The sequence below is a fragment of the Rhipicephalus microplus genome, chromosome 3 (genome assembly GCF_043290135.1).
Source record: "Rhipicephalus microplus isolate Deutch F79 chromosome 3, USDA_Rmic, whole genome shotgun sequence".
NCBI classification, from domain to species: domain Eukaryota; kingdom Metazoa; phylum Arthropoda; class Arachnida; order Ixodida; family Ixodidae; genus Rhipicephalus; species Rhipicephalus microplus.
Window position 1 is genome coordinate 189,368,465 of NC_134702.1, and position 17,479 is coordinate 189,385,943.

Genomic DNA, 17,479 nt, shown 5'->3' on the forward strand with positions numbered 1-17,479 from the left:
CTTTAGATATATATCGAGACCACTTGCAGGATTTGGAAGAAGCACTTCAAGATGACAAAGCCCTCCTGGAGTAGTTCTAGAAAAATTGGCAGAGTTGCAAGAACATGCGAGTTCATGCTTATCGTGCAAATGCATGTAGTTTAAAAAATAACACTACCAATCGAATGGAAAGCCATTATCAAAAGTTGAATTATCTAACACGTGACATGCACTTAGTGGAAGCAGTAAAAGCTCCGATAAGGTATGTGACCCATCATGCTCTCGCACTCAGCCATACGAAATATAAAGAAATGAGAACTTGCATTGACACCAGTAAGGCTGATGAGCTTTGCATTGAAGTGTCAGCAAAATGCACTGAATATACTAGGAAATTGGTATGTAAAGAATATGGGCTGTTTATGAAATATCCAGGAGACTGTGTTGTCTCGGCTGGCAAATGCATCATTTTTGTAAGCAGTAAGCTTTATGAAGTTACTAGTAATATGAGGACATGCATATGCAGATCGGATGCCCATGCCTATTATTAAACATTGCGGCTGAAAAGGTAGCTTCTTGTCTCCCAGCAAAGGTGGACGAAATCCTTGTGGGCAATTTTATTATTTAGAAAGAAGTGCTAAAAGAAAAAAAGTTCGCTTAAAGAGTTTCACGAACTGCACAATAAGGAGTTTCGCAAGATTCTCAAGCACTTTCCAACCAGATGGCTTTCGCTGGGAAAATGCCTGGAAAGGCTCCTATATCAGTGGGCACCGCTCTTGAGTCTTTTCCTTCAAGAAGTGAAGAGAGATTCCACTACAGAGTCCCAATTTCTGACCTACTACGACATTCCCTAAATACCAGCACAAACTAAAGACTCTGAGCAGCACCAGTTGAGACAGAAGAGAAAGAAGTCTGCTGAATCAACACCTGTGCCTGTGAAAAAAGTTAAGGCTACTGATGTGTGCAAGACTGGATCAACTTGCATAACATGAGGAACGACTGTTCGTGTTCTTGAAGTCGGAGCTTAGCAAAGCTTGCTGTCTGTTTTATAACATTATTCCTGCTTTTGAGACAGTCAACTGCCGCCTGCAAGCACAGGCACCCCTAATATACAAGCTACAGCCTATACTTTTAAACCTTCTTGAGGACATCCTTTCAAGGTTTGTGAGGCCAGCACTGCTAAAACAGCACAATGACATCTGCTTGATGGACTACCACAGTAGAAATGTGCAAAAAGATGACCAAGTCTTGGTATTTGACACAGAGCAAAGTGTGTTGTTGAAAAGGTCAAGCCAAGTGACAAAAAGGAATTTTTCGAGGCTGTTAGAAAATACATGGTTGCTGCATGCGACTACATGCGCCTCAAATTTCCTTTTAGAAATGAGGCTTTCATCAATGCACGTGTTGCAGATATTGAAGCTATGAATAACATGTCATTTAGGAATGTCCTTTTCCTTGTTGAGTGGTTTCCAGCGTTATTGCCACAAAACGAGCAAGAGACCAGAGATCAAGCTATTATTGCACTGAAAATGAAATTTGTGAAGATGCAGTCTTTCAAAATTTCTTCAAATATACTGGAGGAACCGGCCGATGTGCAGTGGAGAAAAATCTCGCTGCTGAAAGGCGAAGATGGACTTATGAAATTCAGTCGCATTGCTCAAGTGATCCTGACAATCCTTTCAGTACCGCCAGCAATGCTGAATGCGAGCGGCAGTTCAGCATTGTGAGGAAGGCTCGAACAGAGTTCCACGCTTCCATGTCAGACAAGACACTTAGCCAACTACTTCAGCCCAAATGTCATAGCCGCGGACCGTGTTATTCACAGGTATATTCTGAGGAGTTTTTGAAGAGGGCCAAATCTGCCACAACAAAAATTGGGCAGTAATGTAACTGCGAGTGACACAGCTTGGACTGTTCTTTGAGTGACAGCTTGGACTAGCATGGTGCTAAGGTTGTACTCCATGTGCAGTTTCTCGGTGCAAAAAAAACATTCTTTTGGCAAAGTGTTGGAGTGGCAGCGGTGAACATTGTTATGCCCGACAGTGCTCGAAGGACTTCTCGAAAAAAGTGGCTTCTGCCACGTCGAAAATTTGGTGGTGGTGACCACAGCGGGGTAGGTTTTTGGCGGTTTACAAAAACTATACCAGAATTGTGCCATGATAACTCCATAAAAACTCAATCTTGAGAAAAAGCGTGTAAAAAATTTTATCCCCCGTGACCGTGACCCCCCCCTTGCATCTCCTTAACCCCTGCGCTGCCAAACTGGCAGGTATGAATTAAAGTCAGTGCTTATACTTTGACATTATGATGTACGTGTACCATCAGTGCAGGGCTCATGTTGGTTACCAGTCGCGACACCATAACAAGGACCTGCTGCCAGCCATCATGTCCTGGTCCTGACCTGCCTTTGGGAAGCTGACTCAGCCGTCTAGGTTAGCGAGCAGGTTCCCAGTTCTGGTCACCAGCCACAATGGTGCAGTGACCAGCCACCATTGTGCATCCATGGATAGATCTGTCTGATATAGTCTTAATGCAGGCTTGTTAGTACGTTGTGAACTTGCTATAAACAGTGCTACAACTAGACAAAGAAAGAAACAGAAGCTGCAAGTGACATCCTGTCTCTTGCAGCTCTATCCATCAGATGTTCTCATCTCTCTGCTCACATTTGGAGGTTGTTTTCACACTATGACTGAAGCGCTTCTGTCCATGACTTATGAGTGAACTGGGCTTCTCATCTGCTTCAGTCAACAAATACACCCACAAAGAGTGAGTCTGCCACTGTGGATGACACCAGCACTGGAACTACTAGCGACCTGTTTTGTTTCAAATGTTCAGCATAACGTCATTTATTTTCAAGCGCATGCTATATACTTGCTCCATGAGAGAACACAACAACGAAGAGCGCACACATGCTTGACACAAACAACGAAATTTTTGAAAAAGATGTAGCAGGTTTTGCCTCTTGGTGAAGATCCCTGCAGGCACGTACCTAATTACCACCACATTTTGCCAACAAGCAGCCCATGTAAGACGTTCGAACATGCGCTATTATGTCGGGTCATAACCAGTTTCCTCGAACCACCTTGCTCTTAGTTCTGGCACGACATAGGTTCCAAAGATTTATTTCTTGCAAACTGTGCGTGTAATTGTAGACCATTCTTCAACAGTTGTTTTCCTGCTTACTTGATAGGAAAACATGAGCTACAAATTTTTTAAGTTTCTAAAATATGAATAGTAATTGAATTGTGAATGGTAATCTACACGCAGCCTTAGTATATATTTTCTTTATAATCATTTTCAATTTGAGACATGGCACAAGTTTTGAAGTACGACTGAAGCCTCTCATATGCATGTTTCGTTTATTTGAAGGTGCCATGCAGCAATTTTGAATTAATCCTGCAATCAACTAAAATCTGAATGCTTTGCGAATTGCCTGCCACAAAGTGTATTTTACTAGATAAATTGTTGTGGGCTTGTTACACAAGCTGAGGATGATGACGATACTGACTGCCGCAACGTCACTGATGAGACAGAGGATAGCGCGTGTACAATTTAGGTGCACACACGAGGTTCTGTTAGTGCTACATTTCTAATTTACACACGAGCGAGCGCAATATGTATGCTTTACCACAATACACTGCGTGCACTTCATCGCAAGGCACAACTGCCTTGCAGCACTGTTCAACTTTAAGAAGACGCTTAAGGTGGCAATTCTGAGCACAGATTTGTAGTGCTCCCAGCATGTTTTCAATTTTATTTCTGTTTTTTCTTTGTATACACCCACAAGAAGAGACATAGCTTAGAAAACCGATTGTGGCCATCGGCGACAGCATATTTAAGGCACTTGGAAAATAACGTCGTGTGAACGTCTGCTAATATTCCATCACTTCCAACTTGTGCATTTCGTATCTGTCTCACACAGTTACGCAAGACGAAGCTCCAATGAAAGTATTGGCACAAGCATACACTTCAGCCAAGCGACACATCGATCCTTACGCAACACACGCACTTACCAGACATACACATACGGCATACATCCACAAATAGCATAACACACGGTGTTCATGATCGGGCAAGTCGTTATCACATTGCTTATAGCCAGTGTAGAAAACAGATGGAAGATGGAGCTCGGAGGCGAGGAAGAAGTAGCCAGGGGCACGCTCTGCATATATTTTTTTTTGTTCTGTCAACAATAAACCGAAGACGTATCGGTTCTGCGGTCTCTCTGGTCCTTCTGAAACATGGTGCCGTGACCAGGAGGATCTGAAGACAGACGCACAGACTTCAACCCCATTCGCAACAACGGGTTGAAGAACGAAGCAGCGGCGTCTGGCTCAAGGACGAACCGTCGAGAGAAGGACCACGACCGACGACTGTTGGCGACGCACATAAACAGGCAAGAGCTCTTTCAACACGTTTTAGCATGATAAAGAGGTCCTATCGAAGAAGCGGAAGACGCTTCGAGCAAATGTGACGACGCTTACGAGCGAAATCGATAAGAAGATAGAAGACGCCGATCGAGCGCGACTTATGACGCTTCTGAACCAGATGAAGAGCGTGTCACAGACGCTAAGACAGGTTAACGAACAGATAGAACCGTTCATTGAAGAAGACGACGCGGAGGCAGAATTTGAAAGAGTTTTGCATTATGAGATGAAGATCGTCGCTGCAACGACAAAAATAGAGGAGCGATTACGCGAGTTAGAACAAGCGACGCAACTGACTACGAGAATAGTGACAGAACAGGCGAGTTCAGTGCAAGGTACTAACCAAATCTCGGAGACGCAAGAGCTTGTTAAGTTGCCACGTCTTGAGATGATCAAGTTTGATGGGAAAAAACAGCATTTCCAAGGTTTTGGCATCAGTTCGAGACATCGGTGCATAACAGAGTGAACATGCCGAAGAATCAAAAATTTAATTACCTTCTGGCGTCTCTGAGCGGGGAGGCTGCATCCCTCATAGAAGGTTTGCAGTTTTCTGATCAGAATTACGAGCATGCAGTCGCTCTTCTGAAAGAAACCTTCGGACGAGAAGATAATTTGAAACAAACCTACATAAAAGAGCTTGCAAACTTGGAAGCAGTGAAGAGTCCTAAAGATGTAGATGGGTTGAAGAAACTTCCAAAAGTTGCAAGTGAACACACGAGCATTGCAGTCATTAGGAGTGCAAATGGGTAGTTACGCCACAGTGATAGCTCCTGTTGTAAAATCTGCGCTACCGTTGGATATGAGGATTGAGATGAAGATGAAAGAGTTAAAAAAAGGTGACAACAGACCAGCAACTACGGAATCAGACTCAGCGTCAAGAGACAGCACGAGCAGTTTGAAAGAAATTATGGAGTTTTTAAACATATATATACGCAGCAGAGAAGAAACTCGAGAGGAAAAATACGACGTGACCCAGTCACCGCACAGTATGAGGCGGACTAGAACATCTACGCTTCAAAGCATATCGATTAAGAAATGCATCTTCTGTGAGATGACTGGAGACTACACTGAAGATTGCAGAAGCATTAGTATGCAACAGAAGAAAGAAGCCTTACAACGGGAACGAAGGTGCTTCAGATGCACCAGACCTCACCACAAGGCGAAGATATGCCGTGCTAATGTACGCTGCAAAACATGCAAGGGAAGGCACGCGACATCCATGTGTCGACCACGTAGGCCTGCAGGAAAGTCAGCACAGCAGCAAAGCGGGGATGTTGAGCAAGTGCTTAAAAGCGCGCAACCTGACCGGTTAGACACCAGCAAGTCCTGCAACATGCACGCACAGCAGTCTGATGAACACAAGTGCATACTACTGCAGACAGCCTTTTCGTGGACGGAGGGAGAAGACAGCGGGTGCTACGCACGGATTCTGCTGGACAACGGGAGCCAGAGGACATTCATCCTCAAAAGATTGGCAAGAAAACTAGCGTGCAAGGCAAAAAGATCCGAAAGGATTACTGTAGGATCATTTGGAGGAGGAGAGATGGAACTATACATGAAAGTCGTCGAGGTCAGCGTGAGGAAGGATCCCATCTCGGAGCCAGTCACGATTGAGGCACTGGAGATAGAAGTTATATCCTGTGACGTGCTACCATCGCCACCGTTGACAATATACGAAAGAGCAAGATCGATGGGAATTCGTTTGGCTGATGACAACCAGAAGACGGACAAAGAAAGAAAAAATATGGAAACTTCTATATTCATTGGAGCAGATTATTACTGGACTGTCGTCACTGGCCGAATTTGCGAGATTCATCCAAAAGTAATGGCAATAGAAACAACATTGGGATGGACAGTCCAAGGTCCTGTAGGACTTCATTGTGTGCCGATGAAATCATCGACGGTTATGGTACTCGAAGTCAGTGCCAAGTCGGACACGACTGCGGACGAACTGCAGAGATTCTGGGACTTGGGAAACATGGGCATCAAGGAGAACCCAGCAACAAAGATGAACGATGAACATGTGCTAGACTACGTCCGACAAACAATGGAGTTCAAGGCAGGAAGATACCAAGTGCGGCTACCATGGAAGGAAAACGTGACATTAGACGACAACAACACCATTGCAGAGAAGAGGCTTATCCAGGTGACCAAAAAATTATGCAAGGATAAAGATGAATTCCTAGCCTATGACAAAGCTATTCGAGAGTACTTTGAGCAAGAAATAGCAGAAAACGTCGAAGAAGATGCTGGACCCGATATACAGAACAAATTTGTATACTACATGCCGCATCAAGCAGTAATCAAGAAGGACCGAACAACGACGAAAATACGGATCGTCTTTGAGGCATCGTCAAGCCAGAATCCAGGTGAATCCTTAAATGACAACTTGGAAAAGGGGCCAAACCTAAACCCCGAAATCACAAGCTTGCTGATGAACTTTCGACATCACAAGATCGCTATGTCAGCCGACGTGGAAAAAGCATTCTTGCAGATCAAGATACATGAAAATGACCGAGACGCACTGCCATTCATGTGATGGGAAAGAATACCCAGCGCAGATATGCCTACCCCGAAGATAAAAACATGGAGGATGACGAGGGTTACTTTCGGAACTACACCAAGTAGCTTCCTTCTAGCGGCCACGATTCATCGACATTTGGATAAATTCGAAGAAAAATATCCTGCAGTTGTGGCGCAACTCCGGAAAGGAATCTACGTCGATGACGTTTTACTAGGAGCCAACGAATACTCGACATCGACAAAGATATACAAAGAAGCACGAGATATTTTTCGCTATGCGGGAATGAATTTAAGAAAATGGATTTCAAATGACGCCGAACTAAGAAAACTTTTGGATGAAGAAGAACTACGGACTGTGGTTGTTGAAGCAGAAGGAGTAATTAACAACTGGCCTCTTACTTATGTGTATGACGATCCTAACGAGCCACAACCCATCGCGGACATTATAGGAGGCCGGCAAGCAATGAACAAGCAGGAAGAAAACAGACTCGAAGAATACAGTTTGTTGAATTACTGGAGTGCGAGAAAACAGGCAATGATAACATGGTGGACCAGGTGGAAAAAGAAGTACCTGAGGAAGCTTAAGTGTGCCAGCAGAAAAATAGAGGGTCACACAAATATCCAAGAAGGAGATGTACTTCTGCTTGAAGAAGCACGAAAAAGAACACGGTGGAAACTCTGCAAGGTTAAAAAGACTTTCCCAGGCAAGGATGGACTAGTAAGAACATGCTTGCTTCGTGCACCTGAAGGAAAATTAGTCAAGAGGCCGATTCAACTGTTGTATTCGCTCGAAGGTTGCTTCGGTTGAATGTGGCCGGCGGGAAGATGTAGAAAACAGATGGAAGATGGAGCTCGGAGGCGAGGAAGAAGAAGTAGCCAGGGGCACGCTCTGCATATATTTTTTGTTCTGTCAACAATAAACCGAAGACGTATCGGTTCTGCGGTCTCTCTGGTCCTTCTGAAACAGCCAGTATTACAGAACGAGACCACGTATCCATGCGCAGAGGCGGTTCTCGCAAATGCATACAGCTCCTGGCCAAGCAAAGACCACGGAGAAATAACTACTGCACGGTATAGACTCTCACAAGTTAGTGAGGAACCTTACGGTAGACCTTTCGTTCTCACCACCTAAACGTCCCCAAAAACTATCCAACACAGCGATCCTGTCGCCGTCTATTCATACATTTTAAGCCAAGTCAAGCCGGTTTTAAGGGGAGACGCGGGTCGAAAAGTCGCGTTTTTTTCCAAATTTCACCTTTTCTGTTTTTTGTTGCTTTATCATCTTTATACATTATATTTTGACATCTGAAAATATCACAGCGAAATAAGCATCAGAAGTCAGTGAAAAACGCGTCTGAGTGAGCGGCAGTGACGCGCGGCATCACGAAATTTACACAAAACGGGCTGCTGTTCGCGTGCTCGCGGGGCCGCGAAGAGAGCTGTCCGCCATATTGCGGCCGCTGGCTCGTGTAGAGTTGTCCTTACTCTCCACGATCCCGGTTCTTGAAGTCTCGTACGTTCACGAAAAATCTAAAAAAAAAGCAACAAAAACAGTCTTTTCCCGCCGTTTCAAACCGCGCGCCACTAACGCAGGGCCGCCATTGGCTGACAGCACCCGTGTTTTCTTGCCGTAGTTCGCTTCACTGTTTTCCGGAGTTATTTTTCGCTGTTTTCGTGCGATGGCAAGCCCGAAAAAGGCCGTTGCCGACCATCGGAAATACAGAAGTAAGAACAAGTTCAGAGGGAAGCGGCGGAGGACGTACAAGAAAGCCACCGCCAACGAAAATGTCCGCGACGGGCCAGCGGCCGGTAGGCCTAACATCGACCACGGCAACGTCGACCATGGCAACTGCGACGACGAGATCAACGCTGCAGTGAATTTTGTGAGTGCATCGCAGAAAAAGATCGCGTTATTCGAAAACGACGTCAGGCCGAATGCCGATTGTGCCGAAAGCGTAGTGCTGTGCGAGTTGGGTGCATTGACGGCCGTCGTCGCAGGCGCGGCATGCCCCGTTTGTCACGAGAGTAAACTCGCAGTTTGGGCACCGAATAAAAAGCGGAAAGGCCTTTCGGCGTTTCTGGAGCTACACTGCGAGAATGCGGAGTGCTCGGAGAGCATCCTTTCGTCCGCGTACTCGTCGAAGCGGGTCGCGTCAGATGGCGGCCGCGGTGCAAGCAGAAGCTACGACAGCGGGAGTTCGCGTGACGCCTTTGCCGTGAACCTGAAAGTGGTGCTTGCAGCGCGTGCCGTCGGTATCGGGCATGAGCAACTTTCACGATTTTGTGCAGTAGTTGGATTGCCAAACCCTATGCACCATAAGACCTTCCATGCTATCGGCAAAAAGATTCACAGTGCGGCAGTGAAGGCTGTCTGTGAAAACATGCAAAGGGCACGCAGCGTCACCAAAGAGGTGGCTGGTAACAGTGACGTGCCAGTCATGTTTGACGGCACATGGCAAAAAAGAGGCCACAAAAGCCACAATGGTGTGGGAACTGTAGTGTCCTTGGACACTGGTTTGTGCCTGGACTATGAAGTGCTTTCCAACTTCTGCCTGGCGTGCAGTTTGCATAACGACATGGGAGGCGATGAAGAAACATGGCAGGCGTTTCATCATCCCGTTTGTGAGAAGAATTGCGACTGTTCTTCGCATGCCATGGAGGCCGAAGCTGCAGTGCGCATTTGGCAGAGGACTGTGGACTATGAGACACCCCTGCGGTTCACCATCTTCCTAAGCGATGGAGACAGCAAGGCCTACAACGGGGTCTGTGATGCCAACGTGTACCCTGACACTCCAATTGAAAAAGAGGAGTGCACCAACCACGTGGCGAAACGTCTGGGCACCGGCCTGCGGAAGCTGCCAACGCCACTTCCACGAGGGGAGAAGCTGAGGGAGACCACCATCCAGAAGCTTCAAACTTACTTTCAGGTGGCCATTGTGAACAATCGGGGAAATGTCCACAAGATGTACACTGCCATATGGGCCTCATGTTTGCACTCGTGCTCAACAGACGGTGCTGGAAGTCACAAGTTCTGTCCTGCAGGCCCAGACTCGTGGTGCAAGCACCGACGTGCTGAGGCGCAGGGCCAGCCTGCACCGTGCCACACCCCCCTCCTGACCAAGGCCCAGTTTGGCAGTCCTCCCAATCTACAAGCGTCTCACAGATGCGAAGCTGCTTGCCCGGTGCCTCCACGGCAAGACACAGAACGCGGCCGAGTCCCTGAACAGCAAAATATGGCTGCTGTGTCCAAAGACCCGGTTTGCTTCCCGGACTGCTGTGGAAACAGCCACAGCCATTGCAGTCCTGTGGTTCAACCGGGGCCACGCGAGCTTTGAAAAGGTGCTGGAAGAGCTTGGGGTGCTTCCTTCGGAGGCCCTGGTTACCCTCAGCGACCGCCGAGACAGCATGCGCATGCACAAGATGAATGTGCGTCAGACCGCTGAGGCGAGGGCACACCGTCGCAGTGCAGCCAAGAGGGCCCGGGTGGAAGAGTCCTGCCGCACCAGCCGGGAAGGGAAAACCTACGGTGCTGGAGAGTTTTAGACAACTGATATTCCCTCTGGACATGTGTGTATGTGTTCAGCACAAGTTTCGTGCTACTGCGTTTTTCATTTTTGTAAATACAGACTTTCAAACTTTCAAACGCGTTTTTCTCATTTCGCAATTTTGGCCAATTTGCATTTTTTGCGGGAAGTGTTTCGGGCACTTAGAATGGTCATACGACGACGAAATTTGGCACACACATTGAGGAGAGTGCGTAGGGTGCCGATATCTACTTGAATCAGCACAACCTATCAGCTGTAAATATCTATTAATAAATTTAATGGTGGTCGAGTGGAAAAAAAAGGGTACTTTGCTACACAGATGTTTTTTTCATAGTTTCAAAGTTGGAGCACAATTTCTAGCTAGATATCGGCACTCTATGGCTAATAGGGAGCAAAAGGAGCCATTGAACAACTCTCTGCATGAACATTTAGTATGCGCGAAAGTTCCCGGAAAACTTATCAAGTTTCACCATTACTTGAAACACAACTCCCAAACTATTGCACTTATGTAAAAACTGATTACAGATTTGGAATCAGGAGGAAAAACTGCATCAGTGGTCCAATTTCTGAAGCTCTAAGTTGAATAACAAAAAAAAGTGCTTTCGAGGAGCGTCTCCCCTTAAGCGGCTATTGGGTGAACCGAGCGTTTTGGCCCTCAAAAGGGTCGTGCCACCCGGTGGCAGCAGACGCGGCTGAAAATATAACAAAAATGTTTTTCCCACGTCTTCCGAACGCCCCCGCTGTCACGACACGCGAAACCAAGACTGCCATGCTGTCAGAGCCATTCCAGCAGTTTCGTATCCGCTCACATCGCATCGCCACTTAGGACTAGTCAGCGTTGTTTTCTGCTCTTTGTTTTGCGCGATAAATGACGAGAATAATCGTAACTTTCGCCTCCGCAAGTACTGGACGGCGTGCCAGTACAAGGGAAAGCGAAAACAGAAGCGAGGAAAAGCCACGAGCGCGGCGGACGCTGCAGGCCCCCTACGCCAGCGGAACGGCAGCAAGCCTCCCAGCGCAGCACAGGCAAGCGCGTCTGATTTTATCAGCGATGCTTTCAACTTCGTGAGCGCCTCGGAGAGGAAGTTGGCAGCGTTCCAAGATGAAGAGATTGCCGACAGCAGGATGGGCACAGGCGTCGTTATCTGTGAAAGTGAAGCGCTGACTCGGCTCGTGAGCAGTGCCACGTGTGGAACGTGTGGGAAATGCAAACTTGTGGTGGTGGAGGTCGCAAGCAAGCACAAGGGCCTTGCTTCCCTTCTAGAGCTCCGTTGCACAAATGGAGCATGCCCAGCAGCAGCAGTTTCGGGTGTGTATTCGTCGGAACGCACTGATGCCAATGGCTGTGAAGGTTTTGATGCCGAGCAGTGCCGTGGAAGCCCTCGCGATAGTTTGGCCATCAATGTGAAAATAGTGCTTGCTGCGCATTCGATTGGTGTCGGACACGACCAGCTGACAAGGTTTTGTGGCATTCTTGGCTTACCAAAGCCACTTCACCATAAGACATTTTACAACATTGTCAAGAAAGTGCACACTGCTGCCACCAAAGCAGCCTCAGACAACATAGCAGAAGCAAGGCGAATAACTGCACTACAAACTGATCGGACTGACGTTGCTGTCTTGTTTGATGGGACTTGGCAGAAGCGCGGGCACAAGAGCCACAATGGTGTTGGCGCTGCAATTTCGTTGGACACTGGCCTCTGCCTGGACTACGAAGTGTTGGCAAACTACTGCCAAGGCTGTAGCAGCCATAAAGTCCTTGACAACAAAGAGGAAGAAGTATGGCAGGCCTTCCATTCTCCTGTGTATAAAAAAAATGTGGACTGCACATCACATGCCATGGAAACACAAGCTGCACTACGCATCTGGAGCAGGACGCAGTCCTATAACGTGTAGTTCACCACATTTCTGAGCAACGGCGAAAGCAAGGCATATGCTGCAGCCTGTGAAGCACACATATATGGGTCGAAGGCAGTGATGAAGAAGACTACACGAACCATGTTGCCAAACGTCTTGGTACTGCACTTAGAAAGCTGAAAACACCACTGCCCCATGGGCAGAAGCTCAGTGACAAGACCATTCAAAGGCTGCAGAACTATTATCACATCGCAATAACCAGCAACCGGGGCAGCGTAAGAGGCATGTTCTGTGCAATCTGGGCCTCGTATTTCCATTTGTGCTCCAGCAATGAGGCAAGCAGCCACAAGCGCTGCCCCGATGGAAAAGGGTCATGGTGCAGGCAAAAGAGAGCCCTAGCTCTGGGAGAACCTGCTCCTGAACACCCCCCTCCTGACCAAAGCACAAGGCAAAGCACTGCTAACAATTTATGAACGTTTAACAGATGCCGAACAGCTTGCCCACTGTTTGCAAAGGAAGACACAAAACGCCGCTGAATCCTTGAATCGCAAGATTTGGATGTTGTGTCCGAAGAGTCGTTTCGCATCACGTACTGCAGTGGAGACTGCCACCGCCATTGCAGTGCTGTGGTTCAACAGGGGCCACTCCAGCTTCGAAAAAGTGCTGAAAGAACTGGGAGTCCTTCCTTCGAAGCAGCTGGTCAGACTCAGCCTGGAAAGTGATCAGAAAATAATCCGGAAGATGTCTGTGAAGCTGACTGCTGAAGCCAAGTCCCATCGCCGCAGCCAGGTGAAACGAGCCCGTTCCGAAGACTCTGTTCGCAAGAACTGTGAAGGCAAAACTTATGCATCAGGAATGTTCTAGTGTTCCAAGTCTAGTAATAGACATATTGAAGTACATTCACACAAAGTTTTATTTAATTTCAGCAAGAATTTTGGCATTCAATGTACAAATAAACTTTCATTTGAGTTTTTCTCAAATTGGTGTTTTCGCCCATTTTTAAAAGTTTGTGCGCACAATTTTTACCTCTTCTACTTGGATCCCAATAAAATTTTGCACAGATGTTCTTTGGGGTGCATAGAAAGCGGAAATCTTGTTTATACGTCTAGTCTCACAACATATTTATTATAGTTCGAAAACAGAATGCCAACAAACAAAAAAGAATGACACTCTAATTTTAATTAATTTTTGTTAATAAGAAAATTCAGATAAATTGAATTCACCTAGATTTTAGCAATTTGTGGCTTGTAACGAACTACCGAGTGTGTTTTAAAATGCTCTGGCATATCAATTACTAAAAAAAAATGTGTGTACAAGAAAGGTGTTAATTGTACACTTTAATACAACTTAAAAATCGAACTACTATCGCTATAAAAAACTGATAACAAATATCATAACAGGAGCTCAATTTACAAAACTGTGCAAATTTCAGCCCTCTATCTAAATTCATGTTATAATTTTTTTTTCGAGGAGCAGAAGTAGCAGCCATTTCAAGCTTGAGTTCTTTAAAACAAATCCCTGATATAAGGGTACTTAAAGCCAGTATACTTTAGCATGTATTTGTGTGATCCCTCTTTGTTTTTTACGAAATTGAGGCACTTGGGCCAACAAAGAAGCTACGAAGGGACGCCCAGAAAAAGTCTGAGCAAGAATGCTTTCAGAAACAGTGCCTAGCAGCACTCACGTGGCTCTGCAGCAGATGCTACAGGCTTTTGAAATATAGAAAGACCAGGTGGAGCGAAATGAAGAGCCTGCTTCAGATGCTTCATGCAGCAATAACTTGTAGCAGCCTAATGCCAGCATTTGCATGTGCAAGACACAGCCCTATGAAGCACTGCAGTAGGAAGTGCAGGAACTGCACACCCTCAAGAAAAGCTGAAGAAAAGCTTGCTTCGAAAAACCTTTTCAGCTAGTGAGTGCTTTTTATATTTTTATCATGCTCTATTTGTCCCCACTTATTTTTATATTCCTCAACTTTCGACAAACAAACTGTATGAGTAATGAGAGAACATTCAAACAATGTCGGCACAGCTTTGCAATGTAGTTGTTTGCATATTGTTGCAGCTGACGTGGCTGAACCATTGACATGATGGCTTGTGACATGCTGCTGAAACAATATCACAGCGTGGCTCTGGCTGCATAAGTGCGCTGTCATAAAATGAGGACCTAACATTTCTGGTGGAGTGAGTGGTGCTCACTTAATGCAATGAGTGCTGGTTAGTTTACTGAAAAGGATACTTCTGCTGCCGTTTAGCACTCATTCATTGTCTTGCTTCTTCTCTCCTACAATTTTATATGCATCAATTTACCAATGTATTGTACAAACCACGCAGCCACTTTACTGAAATTCTTTGCATATTTTTTTCTCTATGTTTTGATACATTCACATAAAGAATTGATAGAGAGGTGACAGGTGCACCTCTCTATCAGAGGGATGGGGCAGAATTATATTTCAAAATTGGGAAAAACTTGGTGAAATTCTAAAATCAGGGTGCTGGATTCCTCACCTGACCAGTTGTGGAGCTTGGTGGTTTCCACATAAAACTACACACCTTTCTGATGAATGATGTCACAAGATGACAGGAAGATAGAGGAAAACCAGTCCCTACCTCTACAGATTGCCCAAGCTTACTGGGATCACAGAATATCACAGACTATGAATTGCTGAGATCGGCCAGGTCTGGTCCAGATGGTGAGCCAGAAACTCGCTAAAATACCTAGCGATATCACACCGTGGAGTTGGGCGGACCCGCTCTCACCTTTTCTTTTGACATGGACAACCGGAGAGAAACAACAGGTCAAAAAGCACACATCTTGGCTTGGAGCATGCGCAATACATAACGTGCGAATCGACCACCAAGTTAGAGCTGAAGTGGTGGGTGTGGATGTGACAGAAAAGTACCGTGCGATAGCCAAGGTTTTGAGCGAGCCAACTGGCGACTTTCAGGCCAACAGATTTTTCGAGTTGTCGGCCATGCTGGACACCAAGGCTATTTCGCAGCTCGTTGAGGCGGTCAGAACAACAGCCGGCTCCCCAATGACGAAGCTGCGTACCTTAGATGCATGTTGTTGGATGAGGTCGTGGTTGATGGAGCCAAGATGATGAGGATCACACCTGGCCTCCCAGTTTGCACTTGATACATACATAACAAAAGTGGAAAGATATATGGGTGCGTACGGCGACCAGGCGACCAACGGGTCACTCGCGGCTGTCCACCTGTCATACTTCCCAGCACTGATGACAAGGAAAGCAATGTACCCGGGGAGGAGCAGATTCTGCACAGACACCTGGGGTAGCCAGACGGCTGTGGTCCCTGTCAAGATGGAGTACAGTGGCTCTCGTGCAGTGTTACCTTACATGCTGAGTTTTGTCACCACAACATACTGGACCCAGAGAGTGGGTTACAATGTAACCGTGAAGGATATGGCGGTCGCTGGCCCCCGCGTTTTCCAAGTTGACTGCTTGCCCAGGGCTGGGCAGGCACTCATCGGTGGGCCAGAGAATGTGTTGCTGGTGGTGATAGGCCTTGAGGTACACCCGGGCGACAGTGTCAAGTTTGCACTCGGAGGTGGAAAGACGGTTGATGTGCTCGGAAGGTCCACAAAGATGGGAACATCCCCCGATCCAACATTACGCGAGGAAGTCGTGGATGCTTGGGTGGAGTCAAGAAAAAGGGCGCATTGCTAGACGCCAGAGAGATGCATATGAGGCACTGACGATGCTCAACACGATGGTCGGCACCCAGGGTGTCTTCAATGTGGCACTGAACCTAGCCACCGAGTTGTCAAGAGTGTTCTTCCTTGGCGGTGGCGTAGCGGATGGTGGACAGGACAGCTACGGACTGTCTTGTGTGGGTGACCGCATGGCAACTGGGAAGCACTTTGGTAAAGGAGGACCTATGGTTCAAAAGTACGCCTTCGACGATGAAGGTGCGGTTGGGAACCAGCTCGAGTGGATCAGGTTTTACTTCCTGTCACCAGCTGGGATGTTGTGTGAGGGGACGGCGTCAACTAGTGGCTACGTGGAGGGCAAATGACCCCACATCAGCGGCTACACATGTGATGCCTTCTCGGCTGCCGTCAGTGAGTCGGATTATGAGCTGCGCATTGCGCGCACCATCCTGTTGGTGGCACCTGGGGTGCCATCAATCAGGCCCAGGCATGAATGTGCCCTATCATATTGGCTGAGTGGCAATGCCACCTTGTTAGCTGGTACGACTTGGGGTGCATATCTATCATTTGGCCTGGATTGGGCGATGCTCAACGGCTTGCTGACACCTTCATCCGATCTCAAAATCTCCCTTAAGTCGCTGGTCCCACTTGTCACCAATGGGCGGATGACCAACTGCATCGTGTCAAAGAGAGGGCTGTACAAGGAGGGCAAACACTGGACAGGTTACTCAGAGGTGACCAAAAACGTGTCCACAGATGGGGTTGAGAGGAAGTTGCTCGATGTGCAGGGCCCATGTTCATCATCAGAGCTGTGATGAACAAGCTTTGTTTGCGGCTGGACAGGCCGCTATCGAAGCAGTCATACTATGACTTCAATGAGGATGAGGACTCCGTTCCTGATGGGGTCATCATGAAGGGGTCATCAGGATGGGTTTCTGTTCAATGATACAGTGTCGTCATCAGCAGCGTTTTATGGTGGAAGCTAAACTTCGTGGCCCTGGTATGGTCCGTTGAAGGCGATGCCCACTTGCAGCAACACTGTGGCCAGGCGAGTTCTTCTACAAGCATGGTCACATTATTTGTGCATCAAATATGTCACAACTAGAAGTCTACAGCCTGGCAGATGCAAGCCCCAGCTGCGCCAATCCGTTCGAAATGACTGACCCAGTTGCGTCCACCAAGTGAGTGATTTCTTCGTAAGGTGCCTTGCTACTCGCCGCATGGTGATGCGCTTTAGTTGTATTGATAGCTTGTGTGTCGCTTTCTGTAAGCGCATTAGAAGTTGAACTTCACTTTTGTGCGCTCCGTCATCTGAGATCCCTCCTATACATTGTCTTCAGACTATACCGCACCTCCAAGTAAAGCGGTCGAACTCCTTGGGAGAAAACAAGCAGCAGCTGCGTCTCCTGTTCTGGGTTCCCAAGTGCTGCTGTCATGCTCTAAATTGAAAGGAAGTGACTGCTTACTTGTTCAATTGTG

At 47.0% G+C, this 17,479-nt stretch overlaps 1 pseudogene; it reads left to right on the forward strand.

The window, feature by feature from the left end:
- Window positions 1-12,310: 12,310 nt before the first annotated feature.
- LOC142803452 (uncharacterized) lies at window positions 12,311-13,192 on the forward strand (annotated as a pseudogene).
- Window positions 13,193-17,479: the final 4,287 nt, after the last annotated feature.